Genomic DNA, 13,295 nt, shown 5'->3' with positions numbered 1-13,295 from the left:
TTATTAGATTCCACATATAAGTAATAGCCTATGATATTTGTCTTTCTCTGTCTGACGTACTTCACTAGTGTGAGAATCTCTAGGTCCCACGCATATTGCTGCAAATGGCATGGTTTCATTCTTTTTTAGGGCTCAGTAATATTCCACTGTGTATATGGACCACATCTTCTTTATCTGTTCCTCTGTCCATGGACCCTTAGGTTGTTTCCATGTGAGGGAAATGGATGCATTAGTCTGTTTCTGTTTGGTACCTAAGTTCATTTGTATCCTTGTTTTAGATTCTACGAATAAGTGATATCATATGATATTTGTCTTCTCTGTGTGACTGACGTCACTTAGTATGAGCATCTCTAGGTCCATCCGTGTTGCTGCAAATGATATGATGAGGTTCTTTTTAATGGTTCTTTTTTAATTCCATTGTACATATACAGCCGCCTCTTTACCTATGCCCCTGTCCATCCTGACCCATAGCTGTGCACTGTTCTCTCTTCGATGCAGTGTCGCACCCCCAGGTACAAGTGCACACAGCATACACAGTGACACATGCACACACTCACACGTGCCCAGCCACCGGCTCCCTCTGCTGCTCTGCTCTGGCAGAATAACAGGTTTTTCCCAGTGTGCCATGGATCCTACCCATGTCCTCCATCTCTCCCCAGGGATTTTAAGAAGAGTAAGAAGTAAGGAGAATGGAGTTCCCGTCATGGCTCAGTGGGTTGTGCACCAACTAGGATCCATGAGGACGCGGGTTCAATCCCTGGCCTTGCTCCGTGGGTTAAGGATCTGGCATTGCTGTGAGCTGTGGTGTAGGTTGCAGACGTGGCTCGGATCTGGTGTTGCTGTGGTTGTGGTGTAGAGTGACACCTGCAGCTCCGATTCGACCCCTGGCCTGGAAACTTGCATGTGCTGCGGGTGCAGCCCCAAAAAGACAAAAAAAAAAAAAAAGATGTACGGAGAACGAGAAAAAGATGCAGGGCTATCTGTCCATAGCATCTCCCCAGGAGGGTCCTTCTGGAAAGAATGGAAGCCCCGTGAGGTGTCTTTTGCACCTCTGCACAACAGAGGTGTTTTGCAAAGGGACAGGGGATGGACCCAGAGGGAGATGGGGGCAGACTGCCCCCGTGAGACTTGCTCCTGGCACCATGACTGACAACCAGACCCCCAGGCGTGGGTAGAAATGGATGGCATGGGTTGAACCACCCCAGACAGCACACTGAGCAGATGCCGGGAGGCCCCTGCGCTCCCCAGGGCTGCATCCCCTCTGCTTTCCATGTGTCTTCACATCCTGTTTTGCAAAAGCACACACGAGCCAGTGCGATTTCCGTCCGGGGGAGATAGTGATTTTTGCATCGGCTGCAAGCCAGCGGCAGCATCTCGCCCCCGCTGCTGCAAGAGTTGGCTACAAGGAGCCTTCAGTGGTCCCAATCTGCTGAGGACCGGCCAGAAGGACCTCATCTTTTTCGCTTGGCTGTGGCTCCCAACGTGTGTCATTTCCTCATTCCCATCGCTGTGAGGCCTGGTCAGGTGGGAGGTTTAACTCTTTTTAAGGCACTGTCTTGACCCGGGCACCTGACTTGTGAAGGGTTCTTTTTCTTTCTTTCTTTTCTTTTTTTTTTTTTCCAAAATAGTTGTGAAGACCCCCTGCTCTCCCCAAACCTGCCACACCCGCATGTCCGGGGTAGGTCTGGGTGCGTGGATTTTGGCAGTATTTGCTGATCGTCTCCTGGGGTTCTTATTTCTCAAGCTGGGTGAAAACTTGACTCTGAAAGATGTGTCTGGATTGAAGATCGCTTCCAAAGCTGAGGCTTAGGAGTCTAGAAACACTTCAATTTGGGATGGGGAGGAAAAAAAGCCTACCTAGGCATTAGGGCTAATGAATGGCTTAGGATTGGCAAAGTAGATACAAGCATAAGCCAAAATATATCTTCTTCTTTTTATTTATTGGCATGGGTGCATCAGCCTCAGAAAAATCTGTCTGTGGGAAGCAGCCAGAATGTGGGCTCTGCGAGTCCTTCATGTACTGTCTTCTTCTCTCAAAATATCTTTTGTTTTTTCCTCTTACAGATATGATGGCCTTTCTTTTCGTTGTTAAAGAAAAGTTTCATTGAAGTGGACTGGATGGACACGGCTGTGATCTTTTCTGCTATACAGCAGAGTGACTCAGGCGTCCACGTCTACACAGCCATTCTCCTTCAGATTCATTCCCCACGTAGATGATCACAGCATACTGGGTAGAGGTCGCTGTGCTGGACAGCAGGTGCCCGTTGGCCCGTCATTCCACAGACCTTGTGTGCACGTGCCAATCCCACAGCCCCAGTCCATCCATGCCCCCGCTGGTCGGTCCCCTTTGGTGACCATAAGTTTGTCTTCAAAGTCTGTGAGTCTGTTTCTGTCCTGTAGTTAGGTTCCTTTGTGTCATATTTTAGATTCCACTGCTAAGTGATAGCTTACAGTATTTGTTTTTCTCTTTTGGACTCATTTCACTTAGTATGATAAGTTCTCGGTCCTTCCGTGTTGCTGTAAATGGCATGATTCCATATGTTTTCATGGCTGCGTAATATTCCACTGTGTATATACTGCATGTTCGCTATCCGTTCATCTGCTGATGGACATTTAGGTTGTTTCCTTGTCTTGGCTGTTGTGAATAGTGCTGCAATGAACATTGAGGTGCGTGGATCGTTTCAAATTTTGGTTTTGTCCAGATATATGCCCAGGAGTGGGATTCTGGATCATAGAATAGATCTGTGTTTAGTTTTTTAAGGACCCTCCATCCTGTTTTCCATAGGACACCACTTTGAATTCCCACCTACCGTGGACAAGGCTGCTTTCTCTCCACTCCATCTCCAGCGTGTGTTATGGGTCGTCTTTTTGATGATGGTCATTGTGACAAATGTTCCAAATAGATGTTGCATCATTGTCTTTTTCTTTCCTTCTTTTTTTTTTCCCCTCTGGCCACACCCACAGCAGGTGAAGTTCCCAGGCCAGGGTTTGAATCCAAGCCACAGCAGTGACAATGCTGGATCCTTAATGCTGAGCCACCAGGGAACGCCTGCATCCTTGTCTTGCACACCCAGCAGCCCCAGTGATGGCTTCTCATTCCTCTCAAACGTCCAAAGATGTTCCTATGTTGGTCACTCGCCCGGGCCTCTGTACCACATCTGTCCCCATCATCACCCAGCAATATGTAATTGATATTCCATGTGAGTTAATGTCTCTTTTTGGAATATCTCATGTCTTTAGTTCACAAACAAACAAAAATCTATAAATGTTTCAAGGATGCACACTCAAAGGAAAACACACGTGGCGATTAGACAAGGCACCAAGTGTGAATAGCACAGAACCTTTTTAGCCAGAAACCAAACCCGCTTGGATGGGACTAGCGGTCGTATGAAACCAGCAACATCAAAGGAGAATTTGAGACATTCCCCCAGACTCCCTGGAGGGTCACCAAGCGTCTTCTGCTCCCAAGGCCTGAGGGGTTCCTGGCTAAACACATCCCAGGCTGCGGTTATTCAGTCCTCAAATTCAAATTGGGAACATCACGGGGAAGACGGGGTAAGGACCTCCGCTTCCGGTCAAGATGGAGCGACAGGAACAGAATTTGCCCTCCAGCCTCAATCACAACCACAAATGGTCAAATGTTGGCAGATTCGCAGGTGCCAACTGGCATATAGAGGCGGGATAAACCGCAGAGTCCCGCTATGGAGCATGGGCAGCTCTATTCAGCATCCTGTGATAAACCATTGTGGAAAAGCATCCGAAAAAGAATGTGTCTGTGTGGATAACCGAGTCACGTCGTGGTCCAGCAGAAAGGAACACAGCATTGCAAATCCACTCTCCTTTGATAAACTACCTGTAAAAAAAACACTGCAATACTCTTGATAAATAAAAAAAAAAGTCAAATACTTTGATAACTACCTTGTAAATCAATACATAGTCCAGATATAGGCGAGAGCAGTTTTCAAGAGTGGCCATGAGGCAGTTCTGAACAGTGACCCCGAGGGCCCCCAAAAGGAACCAGATGCAATCCCGGCAACCTGCGATCCTTCAAGAGGGTGAAAAAAGACAAGAGGCACCATGCATTCCCTTGCATGGCTCACCTTGGCCACACGGCACGGCCCCTGCTGCAAAGGAGGCTGGGAAGGGTCCCCCATCAGGGCAAGCATGTGCCCAGCAGCCCTGGGAGAGGTTCGAGGACAAAGGTGAGTATGGGTTGGTGTCGGGTTATTTGTATCTGCTCACGTCTTCAGGGAGATGAATAACCCGAGCCCAGACCACGGCACTGGGACTCACGGAAAACGGTCCCATTGGAAAGGGAAGTTAGGAGTTCTGCTGTGCCTCAGTGGTGACAAATCCCACTGGTATCCATGAGGAGGTGGGTTCCGTCCCTGGCCTCACTCAGGGGGTGAAGGTGTAAGTCACAGACGTGGCTCAGATCTGGCGTTGCTGTGGCTGTGGTGCAGGCTGGCAGGTGCAGCTCCGATTCAACCTCTAGCCTGGGAGCCTCCGTATGCCGTGAGTGCCGTCCTACAAATGCAAAAAAATTAAAAGAAAGAAAGAAAGAAGGAAAAGCATGTTAGAGCAGACACATCTTTGAACACGTCTGATGTGAACGTGAGGGAAGGAAGTGGGGGATTGAAACGTGGGGCTATGGGATTTCCCTGGAGGCTCAGCAGGTTAAGGATCCCTCGTTGTCCGTGGGATGGCTCGAGTTGCTGCTGTGGCATGGGCTCGATCCCTGGCTGGGGAGCTTCCGCATGCCGCAGGCACCACCAAAAAAGAAAGAAAGAAAGAAACACGGGAGTGTGTTTCCTTGTTTGGAGACAGATGCCATTGAGATGTGACATGCACAAGGAGTATGTTTGGGACGGAAGGAGGGGCACATCCAAGTTTTTAGACATCCGTGCACTTCAGCGTCATGGGGGCATCCATGTGGAGGCATTCCGGAGACCACGGGCCACTTGAATGCCCCTAGGGGACACCTAGAGGCACACGGGGCTTATTTGTGTGGCGGGGGGGAACTAGTTCACGGAGCAAGAGCAAATGAGGCCATCAAGAGCAAACGATGCTGGTGAGGTTTCAGCTCTCACCCCTCGGAGCGTGTGGAGGAGAGGAAGGGATACGAAATAGGGATCAATGAAGCGTAGTGGACGACGAGGCGGGCAGAGCAGAAGGGCTCGACGTTGTGGAGAGCAGGGAAGAAGGATTCCTGGGGTGCAGCTCCAGAAGGTCCATTCTTGAAGACGGCTTTTTGGGTTGGAAAGGAGATCAGGGCGTGTCCCCCCAGGGCCACGTCAGAAGCACAGCGGACCTCACTGAGCAGAGTCGACGCCACAGGAGAAAAACGAGTGTGGTCCACATTCAAGAGCATCTATCCAGACAGGAAGGGCACGAAGGGACCACAGCTTCAGGAAGGAGGCAGGAGGTCTCGCAACATCTTGGCGTGTCTGCCGTTTCTTTTTTTTTTTCCTCTGACAAACGTCTAGCCCCGTCGGACATCTGGACATGATATAACGTCGGTGGAGGCAAAGGGGAAGAAGGACCAGAAGGGCCTGCGAGGGCAGTGCCTCCCCCAGGAGCGGAGGGGGCGGACAGGAGTGGCCGTCGGGGCAGGAGCCGCCTGCGGTGAAGACGTGAGTCATGCTGGAGGCGGATGGGGAGGCCGGGAAGAGCCAGGAGGGCGGGGCTTGGGGGGGAGGACTGGACCCTCAGGCTGAAGTTGTGACACCGGCGTGGCATCTCAGATGGGCATGGAGCCTCATGGGCCCTGATGCTCTTGCTACAGCCTGAAACCATGGCTTCACAAGATCCTTGGTACAACCACAGGAGAGGCTCATTAATTTTTTTATCCTCTTCCACGTGTTTCCTTTGGTGTGAATTACAGTAGGGCTCCTTCTCTTTGCTTCCTTCTTTCTGTCTCTCTCTCTCTCTCTCTTTTTTTTTGTTAACGGCACAGAACTCCCAAAGTCCCATCCTTCTCCAGGAATCAGACTGATGTCATCGAAACCTCAGCATATGCTTTTCATTAATGATGGAAACTTTCTTTCCATCACCGAAGCATGTTACGAGAGACCTAAGGGTGTATGCGAAAAGTCTTTATTATTAAAAACAAACGAAAAAAAAAAAAGGACCCATGTCTTTGGGAAAATTAGCTGGAGATATGAAAAAATAGGGGAGCGGGAAGAAAAAGTGATTCGACACTGTTGCTATCAACTGCTCCATCCTCTGTGATATCATGTGTCAACGTCCAAGAGAAAAGCCTAGAGTGCCTTCACGGCAGCATTTTGAATTCATGGAGAAGCTGCATGTGTGTCCGTTATGTTTAAAATCTGCTAAATTGACAGATTCTGGGAGCTCCAGATGTGAAGTTAAAAAACAACAACAACCAAAAAAAAAAAAAAAAAAAAAAAACCAGAGTTCATCCCCTGGAATTTTGTTGGAATCCTCTAGGATTTGTTCCCGTTTCTTACTTGAATAAGAGTATTTATTCTCTCCTTTGGGAGAACTGCGTTGCCTTGAGGGCATCTACGTCTCTGCGTGTCCGTGGCCCTGAAAGATTTTCTCTCTTCTTTCTTGGAGAGTTGAGGTTCACTCGCCTTTGCTGATCCATAGTCCCGTTGGACCTCTGAGTTCAAAAACTCCTCTCTTACGTCCAGTCGGCTCCTGACCCCAGGGCTGTCAGCCCTCCAGCATCCCGAGGGTACAGGCTCGATAGAAGGTCCCCGCGTCTACGTCATAGAGGCTCATCTTGCTTCCCAGGATGGAGGGAAGCAGAACAGAAATGGAAGAGGATGGACGGGCCAGGGCTGGGAATAATGGAGCAAAAGCATCCCTTTGTTTTCTCTGGGAGAGACCCCACGAACGGGGAACATGTTGGCTGGGGGGGGGTCTGGTGCGGGTTTGTCCCCCATGACGTCTTGGGACCTCTCTGACATAGTTGTAAACTCTAGAGGGAAAGACTCCCAGGGTTGGTTGTGGTTCTAACTCGGCTCGTTTCCCTTCCAGCAGAGACACGGCGTTCAGCAGATGGTCAGGATCCAGTGGCCATTCCGCTCTTCCCCCAGGGCGCCCCGAGTCTGGTAGTCATTAAAAAGACATAGCCCTTTAAAAGTGTGACACCGTCTTCCTTAAAGAGCCTGAAGCAATGGCCCCAAAGATATCAGGACTCCACCTCTAGGACCTGAGACGGTGACCTTATTGGGGAAAGAACTTTTTGTAGACTGTTGCCTTCAGAGCTCAGCCTTGCCTGAAATCCATCCACTCAAGGTTCGATTTTGGTTTCTGCTTTTATGCATTTATTCCTTATTCCCTTATTGCAGTATAATTGATTTACGGTATGACCATAGTTTCAGGTATACAACATAGAGTCTTGATAGATTATGCTCCATTTCTAGTTATTATATTCTATTTATATCCTTGCTTCTCTATTGTATACCTAACAGTTTATACTGCTCACTCCCCTCCCCCAACCCTGCCCCCCCCCCCTCCCCTCTCCCCACTGGTCACCACTAGTTCCTTCTCAAGATCAGTGAGTCTGCTTCTGTTTTGTTATGTTCATCTTATTTTTAGATTTCACATAGAGGTGATATCATATGGTATTTGTCTTTCTCTGTCTGACTTACATAGTATGATCGTCTCTAGGTCTGTCCTTGTGGCCGCAAAAGGAGTGATTTCGTTCTTTTTCATGGCTGAGTAATATTCCCTAGCATATACGCACCACATCTTTATCCATTGTTCTGTCAGTGGACACCTCGGTGGCTTCCATGTCTTTGCTGTTGTGAACAGTGCTGCGAGGAACATAGGGGTGCATGTATGTTGTCAAACTCGTGTTTTCACTTTCTTTGGGCACAGAGCAGGTTCGCAAAGGGGAAATGAAGGTCCACGGCAGAACGTGAAGAGGAAAATGCTTTTCCAAACCCAGGCTGAGGGCTGAGCCACGAGGTTGCCTGATCTTCCCAGGTCCTCGTTCCTGAATCCTGATGGCCCAGGCAGTGCCTCTCCACCCAGCCCCCCGCCTGCCCAGACTCTGCCTCGGAACTAGAAGACTCTTCAAAAGAAAAAAGGGTGAAGTGAGCCATGAGCAGAAGCTGGAAACAAATAGTCCCCCTTTAGATGTAGGTCAGCACTTCTCCACTGGCCCAACGCACACCATCCCCCGTCCAGGAGGCGTGTCTGTTCAGCGGCACTAGCACCTCGCCCCAGCCCCTGCCGAAGGCATCAAGCGTGGGCGAGGTCAGCCTCAAAAATGATTCTCCAAACGCGTTGGATCTCCAGATGCCTTCCGCGTAGAAAGCTAGGATTCATTTATGAACAACCCGAATCCGTTTCCCTGTAGGAGCAAAGGAGAAGAACGTGTCGTCTCCTCCAGACGGGGACACGGAGAAGGGGTGGCGTGAGGTCCCCTCTCAGAGGGGACGCGGGTCCTTTGGAAGATGTGTCCTCGCCGTCTCCAGGGAACTGGAGGGTGTCAGCTCCTCTGAAGCGAGTATGCTGGTAAACGGAGAATTTTCAAAGAATTGGCTTTTTAAACATTCAGTACCCAACGCGTTGATGGACAAGTTCCACGTTAACTCAGTTGAAACGGCCAGCCTCCGACTGTCGGGTTGCTTGATGTGACAAACCCAGCTCTATGGCTGTGGCTGTAGACGGAGACGCTCACGTAATGTGGGACGCGTGTTGGATGCGGTGACTCTGCCACCTCTCGGTCTTTCGTATCTGTCAGTCCGTGGGTCACATCTATCCGTCTTTCATCTCCCCATGGCTCTATCCCATCTCCACTCTTCCATCGCTCAGGAGCTGTGTATCTAATATCATCTGTCCACCCCCCGTCATTGATCTGCTCCAACATCTCTCTACCACTGATTGCATCTGTAAGTCATTCTTCTATTTATCTATCATTTTATCTATGTATATGTCTGTCCATCCGGCCAAAATATCTATTTATCTATCAACTGTCTGTCCATCCATCTTATCTGTCTACCTATTTCTCTATCTTTTTATCCATCTATCCATCTCTATCTATAATCGCTGTATCCATCTGTATGTCTGTCTGTCTGTCCATCCATCCATCATATCTTTCTGTCTGTCTGTCTTTCTATCATTGATGTCTACTGTCTCTCATCTATGTCTGTCTGTCTATCTATCATCTATCTGTGTCTATCATCGATCCAATCAATCATTCACAGACATGCCCTCACTCATTCTGCTGTTACCCTCGTTCTTCCAATGAAAACCCACCTGATGAAACCCTTAGTTACCTGAGGAAGGGCTGCAGCCCTAGAGATGGAGCTGAGACGTGGCCCTTCCTACCTCTTTCCTGAAAGTGATGCGACTCCCGGCCAGTTACGTTTGACCTGCTCCAGGGTCGTGGTTACACGTATTCGCTCGCATACACAACCGTAGTCATTGGTGTCGTGGGTCCATAGACTACTCTGCGGTAACTCAGGCAGCGTTGTCAGTTTGGGTATTTCATTTTATTCCCCTTATTATTGTTGTGTAGAGTCCTTGCAGACACCTGTTGAGCACACGTTTGAATGTGGGAAACACTTCTCTCTGATGGAGCACGGGAGGTGAATTGCATATGTGTGAGCTTCCTAGGCACAAGCATCCTTGGACACTGGGATTTACAGGATCGGCGGCTTCTGGGGAAGCTCATGGAGCCCACATCAGTGGGCTGTTACCTGGGACCAGAACTTCTCCTCATGGCTGAATCAGGTCCCGTGTTTTGCTGTGGACGTAGTCGTCTGTTACCTCGGATGTGTGTGAACTATTTGACCTGCTCTGGATGCTGTTCACACCGCAATTCATGTTGCCATCACTCCCTCCAGAGACAAGATGCAAAGGAATCGGTTTCACCGTGGGACACAGCCCAGGGCTCAGAGCTCCATTGCCATGGCAGATAAAGTAAGTGTGAAACGCTTCAGCTCCCCGGCCCTAAGGGTGTCAGAACAGCAGCCGGATCCTGATCGGATTGTCATTGATTTGAATCAGCTCTCAACAGACCCTTGTTCCAGCCATGAGCTTCTTGTCCTTATGTAGCCAAACCTGGCCTCTGTCCCCTGACACCAGTGAAGTCTTGGAGACAGAGCTGGGGTAAAGCAGAAAGAAGAGCTCTATGGCTCTGCCAGGCAGAGGAGGCTCCAGCAGGGCAGCCCCTCCCAGCGGTGCCCTCCCTTGAGAGGGAAGAGCCAGGGCTCTTCGAGGTTGAGCTCGAAGACAGCGTTGTTGATCGAGGGGTCTGTATTCTTCTCCCTCCATAGATCAGTTCAGAGTCGTCGAGTCCAGCATCAATGGGTCTGGTGATGGTTTCTGGTTGTCTTGGGGTGATGGCTCCTTGCCCTTCTCTCTGGAATGAAGTTTGCTTACAGGGAAGGGGTGTTAGGAGGTGTTCCAGTTACAAAAGACACCACCAGGTAACATAGAACTCTACTAGAGAGTAACCATGAGCCAGAGAAAGCCGTTAAGCAAAGAAGAGGTCATTTGTGCAAAGCCAGGGAGAGCAAGTTCATGGTCAAGGCAGGGGCTGAACCTCCTGGAGGCTATTTTAACTCGTGTTCAGCTGTCACCGTATTTCCTTAGCATGAACTCTGGAGTCAGCTTTTTGAGACAGAGCAGGGGCCTGGGAGGTGAAAGGCAAAGCTTTTTCCTTCAAAACACAAGGACTCGGGAGTAGGTCCACGGTTTCACTTGTAGTGGCTGATGTAATACATTTTCTAAATCGCGTAGAATGGGTTCTGGCAGAGGGTCACCGGAAGGAAGTGTGTTTGTGTTCAGTGGTCCCATACGGCGGTGCCGATGGCTCCCAATTACCGTGTGCCTGAAATGCCTCCTGAAACTTCACAAAGAGACCGCGTGGCTCGCGTCCACAAGTTTCACGGGAGAGTGATGGCTCTATTGCTGTGGCTGAATTCTGAATCTGAATTTGAAACATTTCCCTGGCTAAAATGATTTATAGGTGACCTATGTAAAGTAAAGTTATATATATAAAATTGTTATTATATATAAATTATATATATGTTATGGGTGTACATGTGTATATATTATTATATATAAATTATATACACATTATAGGTATATATGTGTATATATCATTATATGTAAATTATATATACATTATGGGTATATATGTGTGTGTATTATATATAAATCATATACATTATGGGTATGTATGTGCATATATTATTATATATAAATTATATATACATTATGGGTATGTATGTGTATACATAGATATATATAAAAACAGAGAGAGAGGATTTTTTTTTGGCCTCACCTGCAGCACAAGGAAATTCCTGAGCCAGACTTTGAATCCGCACCACAGCAGCGAGCCAAGCTACGGCAGTGACAGTGTCAAATCCTTAACCTCCTGAGCCACCCAGGCACTCTAAGAGGACACTTTTTTAATTAACATTTTTTACCGCAGTGTCGTTAATGTACAGTATTGTGTGGGTTACAAGCCTGTAGCGTCGTGATTCACAATGTTTTACAGATTATGCTCCGTTTATAGTTATTGTAACATCTTGGCTCTGTTCCCAACGTTGCACAAATCTGTCCTTGACGCTTATTTATTTCATACCTAAGAGTTTCCACCTCTTACTCCCCTCCCCCTCGCCCCCTCCCCACGGGTCAGAACCACTTGGTTCTCTGTATCCGTGACTCTGCCTCCATTTCATTATAGTCACTAGTGCGTCGTGTTTGGTAGAGTCCCTGTTTCTGGGATGTCGTGTGGTATCTGTCTCTTTCTGACTTGCACTCAACCTCAGGCCGCCAGGCTCTGCACTTAGAGGCGCACAGTGTCTTACCCCCCTTCTGCCATCAGCCCGGTGACAGACGTGCAATCCCACTGTTGGCATGGTCAGTTATGAGGGTTTATGCATCAGCCATTACTCAGCCACAGAGAATGTGGATTTTTCCATCCCTTTGCCAGAGAACATGACCTTAAAATGCCGTCCACATGGGTTGAGCAACCGCTGGAGAGATGTGATTTTTGGAAAGGATGGTTGGAAGGACCATGGAATAGATGTTATTTCCAACTCACCCTGGACCCTCCAAAAGCTGAGGTCTTCGCCCAGCTTCTGTGATAGTTCTGCACAGAATCGCTTCCCCTGAACAGTGCTTTGTTATTACACCCTGAAAATATGGACAGCAGAGTGCTTTTACAAATTGAGTCACTGGTGTTCCCTCCAAAGGAATGCTTGAAGATTATTTTGGGAATGAATGACTCAGAGATATGACCAGAACAGCTTTTCTTCCTAGGAAATGCAGTTGGGCAATGGTTATCGACAGAGGTCTCATACTTTTTTCCTTTGGCTGCCAGGAAGCTCATAACGAAATTAACTTTTTAAAAAATCTTGTTATTGTGGTTGACAGGGACATAAAACATTTTGGGTGAGGGGATGAGGAAAGAGTCAGTTTTTACATCCTCTGTCTTCTAAGTCTTTGCTAGGGTTCAGTCAGCTCTGTATTTTTTGTTTGTTTTGTTTTGTTTGTCTTTTTGCTATTTCTTTGGGCTGCTCCCATGGCATGTGGAGGTTCCCAGGCTAGGGGTCGAATCAGAGCTGTAGCCACTGGCCCACACCAGAGCCACAGCAACGCGGGATCCAAGCCGCATCTGCAACCTATACCACAGCTCACGGCAACGCCGGATCGTTAACCCACTGAGCAAGGGCAGGGACCAAACCCGCAACCTCATGGTTCCTAGTCGGATTCGTTAACCACTGCGCCACGACGGGAACTCCAAGTCAGCTCTGTATCTGTTTGGAGAATTGCAGACAGACACAGAAGTAGGGAGACTAGTATATTTCAATCCTCCTTGGAGCCATAACATTGAACAATGACCACCCCTTGGGTAAGCCTGTGGAATTTATACCCATTCTCACGCCTCTCCTAGGACCCCCGACTCATCTGAGAATTAATCCTGGGCATCAGAGAATTGCATCCAGTTATTTGCTTAAGACATCTTATTTTGCCATGCATATTTTTTTTAAATTTTTGATTAAAGTATATTTGATTTCCAAGGTCCCTTCAATTTCTGTTGTACAGCAAAGCGACCCAGTCATACTTGTATGTGCATTCTTCTTTTTTTTTCTCATACTATCTTCCATCCTGTGCTAACCCAAGAGACTGGATGGAGTTCCCTGTGCTGCACAGCAGGACCTCATTGCTTATCAATCCCAGATGTAAAGCCGTGCATTTTTTTTTAAACAGGAGATATTTATATATTTAAATTTTTTAATTATAGTTGATTTACGATGTTCTGTCAGTTTCTGCTGTACAGCAAAGGGACCCAGGCATAG

Source organism: Sus scrofa, chromosome X, assembly GCF_000003025.6.
Source record: "Sus scrofa isolate TJ Tabasco breed Duroc chromosome X, Sscrofa11.1, whole genome shotgun sequence".
Classification (NCBI taxonomy): Eukaryota; Metazoa; Chordata; class Mammalia; order Artiodactyla; family Suidae; genus Sus; species Sus scrofa.
The sequence above is the reverse complement of the archived record's forward strand: the minus strand, read 5'-3'. Positions refer to the sequence as shown.